Raw genomic sequence first — 6,138 nt, forward strand, 5'->3', positions numbered from 1 at the left:
TCAAAGAGGTATCATCAGGTTGGGTTACGGAAAACAGTGGCTAGAAGTTAAATTACATTACCTAGTATCCTCAGCGTAGTTGGTGATGTTTGCCTTTTAGCTAAATGCTGTTTCCTTTATTTATTTACTTTTAATTTTTTTAAATTAAAGCATAGTTGATTTACAATATTGTGCCAATTTCTGCTGTACAGCATAGTGACGTGTGTATGTGTGTGTATATATAAGAACATATATATATTCTTCTGTTTCCTTTAGGTTGCTGCTTGTCAAATTGCCCTGTATAAATCTTGAACTCTGTGTGTCATCTCTAGGGTATCCTGGAAAAAAGTGACAGCCACGGCTGACCTGAGAGACTTTGCAGACACAGGGGCTTAAATGAGGTTAAATAGAGAAAGTTCTTACCCTTTACCTGACCACAGTTGATTACACAGTAGTTGAATCCAGTTGTTTCATCACCTTTGGAAGCCTATTCAAGAGATTGGAATAGAGGGTCAGGGACAATGACCACAAAGATTTTGTAAAAGTAAGAATTCACTTCTAGTTGTTTTCATGCCTGACACAGGAGTCTTGGGGGTGAGGGGGAGAAGTAGCTGAAACCTTCTGGTTTAATAACTATTAGTGATTTATGATGTTCTTATTGTTACCCATTCTGGGTCACTGACTTTAAAATTTAATGCTTTTTCCCTATAAATTTATGTTGAGCACATCAGGGGGGCAATTTATTATTTTTCCTCAAAAATTGCCTAGTGTTGAAGGCCTCTGGTGCCTTCCCAGTTTCTGCTACCCCAACAAAGCACTTACATAAATGCAAGAGCCAGGGATTAGATTTAGCTAGACTTCATCTGCAGGAGCATACCAGTTAAAACATTGAAATATCTCTGTACTGGTTGGTAAATGAGCCTCGTGGGTACTCTCGGACCATCTCCCACCCTCTCTTCACAGCTACCTTCCTTGGGACATCTCAGAACACCTCATGATCTGGTGACTAAATGATTAACCCCTGGCTGGGGGCTGATTTAGGTTTAGTGAAGCTTATTTAATTTGGGGGCCTCACTTTGATAAGAAGAGTACAATAGAGGTACACAGACAAATAGTTGGGTGGAAAAAGAAAAGAAATCACAGAAAATTATATAATTTGAACACAAACATCACAAAAGTTCAGAGACATAACAATATATTTTATTGACTAATTACCCTTCATGATGCCAAAAAACTTTACTTTCTATGTATTTCTCAGGGTTGCATTCTTTTTGGCCACTTTTATAATATGGCATGTATTTTATATCATATTATAGATATGATATGAAATATAAAACTATAAATAGTTTTATAATATGATATGTAGAAATAATAGAAAGCTAATTCAGTCTTTTTGTATGATTAAACTATTCTATTTTTATTTTTCATCTTTTTTTAACGAATTTTACTAGGCATTAAGGAAAACAGAAATCTGTTTTGCCGATCTAATGATGCTGAAATGTTTCTATAGATTTGCTTTTGTCACCGTGCATTTCAAACCTTGCCTTTCTCCACATCCACTTGCTTCCTGGTGTTGGTGGCTTGAGCACACTTACATTACCTTATAATCTCCTACCCCTCACAATCATATCATTGTTCTTGATGAATTAATTGGCACTGTAGGCATTCAAAATATTCCTGGTCTTGATACTGAGAGAATGACCCATGCGATGGGCCTGATGTTTGTGTCAGCCCCAAATTCATGTGCTGAAATCTTAATACCCACAGGTGATGGTATTAGGTATGGGCTCTGGGAAGTTGTTAGGTTATGAGGGTGGTCATGCATGGGATTAGTGCCTTAAAAGAGGTCCCACAGGGCTCCCTGGCCCCTTTCACCATGTGAGGACAGAGTGAAGGCACCAGCGTGGACCAAAAGTGGACCTTCACCACAGTGCTAGCACCATGACCTTGGACTTCCCAGGCCTCAGAACTGTGAGAAATGAATTTCTATTGTTTCTAAGCTACCCAGTCTATGGTGTTTTGTTAGAGAAGCCTGAATGAGACAATCCAAAAAAAGAAGAAATTGATAAATTGGAAAGATCAAAAGTTAAAACTTCTCTATAAAAGCTCAAGTGAAGACGATGAAAAGACAAATTCCAAACAGAGAAAACATATTCATGAACTACATATCTAACAAAGGATTAGTATGAAGAATATATAAAGAAATCTCAAAACGCAACAGTAGAAAAAACAAACAATGATCCTATTGCCAAATGAACAAAAGACGGACACGGATAGTTCACTGAAAAGGATATACAGACGGCAAATAAGCACATGAAAATGTGTTTATCATCATCACCCATTAGGGACACACAAATTAAGATCATGATGAAGGGCTAAAATTTAAAAAAATGATAACACCAAATGCTACTAAGGATGCAGAGAAACTGGACACTCATATATTGTTGATGGAAATGTTTAATAGTGCAGCAACTCTGGTAAATAGTTGATAAGTTTATTTTATTTAATTTATTTTTTGGCTATGCCTTCTCGGCCAAGGATTGAACCTGAGCCACAGCAGTAACAACCCTGAATCCTTAATTTCTAGACCACCAAGGAATTGCGTTTTTATTTTAGAAGAACATGCAACAATCATATGACATGGCAATTGTATGTCTGGAAACGTATCCCACACAAAAGCCTGTACCCAAATGTTCATGACAACTGGAATCAACAGATGTCCTTCAATACGTAAACTGTGGGCAAACAACTATGGTACAGCCAATCCATGGAATGTTACTCAGAGTTAAAAATGAATGAACTATTGATATATACAAAGACTTGGATGGATTTCAAGGGAATCATTGAGTGAAAAAAATCCATTTCCGAAAGGTTACATGCAATATGATTCCATTTACTTAACATTTGAAATGACATATTTTAGAGATGCAGACAGATGAATAGCTGCTTGGGGTTGGGAAGAGGTAGGAAGGAGGGGAGATGGGTATGGTTGTAAAGGGACAACATGGGGATCCTTGTGGCTTTGGAACTGTTCAGTACATCAACCATGGTAGTAGATCCATGAACTTATGCAGGTGGTAGACTTGCTAGAACTTAACACACACACAGAACCACACAAGAATGCATACAAGTAAAACTGGGAAATCTGAATACTGTATGTGAATTGTATCAAAGTTAATAACTGGTTATGATATCAGACGACTGTTTTGCAAAACATTATTGTTAGGGGAACCTGGGCAGAGTGAACAAGGGATTTGTGTATTATTTCTTACAATTATTCCAGGGAAAATTTCAATGAAAATAAATTTTTAAATAATCCTGGGATTTATTTCTACTCTACAATTAGCAATAATTATATATGGAAGTAACTACAAACTACATAAATGTATTACTGCTAAGCCCAAACCAGTGCATTCCTAACTCATTTGTTTCTCTAGCCAGATCTCCAGTTTCCCATAGCCACTCCAACAGCATTCAACATGGAGGGGATATCAGAGTAGAAATACAGTAGAATAATTGGGTTGATTTAACTGATCTTTGCCTATTTTCCAAAAACCTAGTGATATTTCCAGAGTCTCCCCTCTCCCCCAGGGCCTGTGTGAATGACAGGTCCTGAGGCTTAATTAAGCACTTGTAGTTTCCCCAAAGTCTCCTCCTGATCTGGCCCAGTAGGAAGGGGTCTCCAGGACTGTAGTCACCTGCTTCTCCTCACATTGCTGGTGCCTAGGTTGGGCTGACCACCACATATTTTGAAACAGGGCTTCTCCTCTTGCACTTTTAAAATAACATTTTTGTTTATTCTGAAAACATTGACAATTAAATAATGTGATGAAGCACGGTGGAGTACAGAGTGGTGTGAAAGTTTTACTGTGGGGCTCTTTGCTCTCATGTGCACTTGAGGACAAGGTGGGTTCATCTGAGAACTCCTTTTAAAAATTTTATTTACAGGAGGATTTAGAGTTCTAGTGAGAAGCCACTTTTACCTGTAAGGTGCATCTGCTTTCTGAACTCCATGCTGTCAACTCTCTTGACAAAACAGTGGGCAAACTCCTTTTGCACTCCTTCAGTGGCTTCTTCCTCATCCTCCTGGGATAAGGTGTGATTTATCTAACTGGTTGGATGGGGAAAGGAAATCATGCCACACATCACATCACGCTGAGGTCCTTAAATGCTCTTTCCTTCAGAGCTGCCTGCTCTTAGGCCTCCTCTTCTCCTTGGGGATGGGGAACGTTCAGCCAGCAGGGCTTCGTAGTAATCAGCCAGGCAGATATCCAGCTGTTCCGCCCACCTCTCCCTGGATCAGCAGGCTCAGCTGGGAGGGTAACAAGAAGGAGGAAGGAGTTTCTTTTGGCCCCAGGCTTAAACCAAGGCCCCTAATCCAACTTTACTAGGGATAAAGCAGATGCATCTCAACACACAGGGGTTATGCTTCTAGTCTATGGAGAGGAAAATTCCTTTAGCCCAGCACTGTACATTCCTCCAAGATTTTTTTTTGAAGCAGTTGGACTCAAGCCCAGCAGTCCTGGGGGAATCACTTGGCTACTCTGTCCAGTCTCCCTCCCTAACATGTGGCAGTCAAGGAAAATATTCCTTTTATGATCTCAAGTCGGCTAAGAGTAAAACTAGCCAGGCTGTAAGAAAGGAAGCTGTGGATGGGGCAAATAAATCACCTGCAAAGCATACAGCAGGGCTCCACCTCCCCATGCTCTGGTGGGCCCCTTGCCATTCCTCCAAACTCAGGAGAAGGCAGAGCAACTGAGCCCCAAGCAGCTCCCTCAGGTGACAGATAACAAGGTGCCCAGCCTTCCCTGCTCGCTCCCCACCCCCACCCCAAATCCGGACTGAGTGGTTGTTATAGTCTTTTTCATTTTTTTCCCCCATAGTGTCACTTGCTTTGGAAAAGGCATTTACAAACACAGCTGAGAATTGTCACTTTGAGAACGAATTTTACTTTGTTAAGAAGAAAAAAGAGTCTAAAGGTAGCTTCTGAATCTTGCAAAGAGAAACTGCTTGTTGATACATTTTATTATTAGGTGGTTGGCAGAAGAATGGGTCCCCCAAGCTTGCATTCAAGTCATCACTTCAGAAGGAGGACTTTTCCTGGTGGAGGCAGGTGCCCTGGAGTGGGAGTGGGAGAAGACCCCTGTTTGTAAATGACCTATGGGATGCTAAACTTACCTCTACTTAGGAAGACTGGTCACATGAGCTCTTGTTTGGGGCTGGCTCCTGGCACTGCTCCAGACGTGTGTAGTCATTACGTTTGGGTAGAGTCTCCTTGGGCTGTGAAAGTCTTGTCCCCTCTTTGCATTAGCAAACTGGTCTCAGGAAGAGAAGATGACGCTTCAGTTTCACAATGTGATAGAAATAGCACTGTGAAGAACTCAGGGAGCTTAGTTTTAGTTTTGACTTTGTACTAACTGAAAGCTTTAGCTAAGTTACTTTTTCTTTGTGTCTCAGTTTTTCTATTCGCATAATGAACTATTAGAACAATAGCATCTCTATTTCCTTTCCAGCCTTCATTCTTTAGAGTGCTCTAGCTTTTAAAGGGGAAGGAAACAAAACTATAGGCAAGCATTGAGACAGACACTTGACACTATTGTCTGTTTTAATCTTCAGGAAATACCATTCCACCTTAACAGATGAACTAATTGAGGATAAGAAAAGTTAAGCAACTGTGCAACATATAACTGATATATTAATGAGGAGTCTTTCTGTTACACGTATCATCAGAAAATCCAAGTTAGTCTGGTTTAAGTGAAAAGAAAACATATTGGCTCTTATAATGAGAGGTTCCAAGGGCATTTAGCTACAGGTATGGCTAGATCCAGGGGTTGGAAGATGTAACAGGAAATGACTTCTCCCCATCTGTCAACTCCTTTTACTTTGTGGTAGTTTTATTGCCAGATTTCTTGTGGTAACAAAACAGCTGCAACAGCACCATCCTTCACATTCAGTGCTCACAAACAGGGTGAACAACCATCCTGGTGTTTCTGGGATGGAGGGATTTCCCTGAACATTTTTCCATTTTAAAGCCAGGAAAGTCCAAGGTAAACTGTGACAAGATGGTTCTCAGCATCAATCTGCTTCAAGTCCAGCCAGAAAGAACATAGTTCTTTGAGTATCTCTTGCAAATTGTTTTGACTTGCTCATGCCCAGCTG

The 6,138-nt window shown here is 40.2% G+C and overlaps 1 long non-coding RNA gene across 1 annotated transcript; it reads right to left on the reverse strand.

The window, feature by feature from the left end:
• On the reverse strand, positions 246-5,440 carry LOC110257090. Its single transcript, XR_002339322.1, has 3 exons — positions 5,158-5,440; positions 3,963-4,291; positions 246-466 (listed from the first exon to the last, which is right to left on the reverse strand). It is a non-coding gene; the product is annotated as an uncharacterized LOC110257090 (long non-coding RNA).

This window comes from Sus scrofa, chromosome 15 (assembly GCF_000003025.6).
Source record: "Sus scrofa isolate TJ Tabasco breed Duroc chromosome 15, Sscrofa11.1, whole genome shotgun sequence".
NCBI lineage: Eukaryota > Metazoa > Chordata > Mammalia > Artiodactyla > Suidae > Sus > Sus scrofa.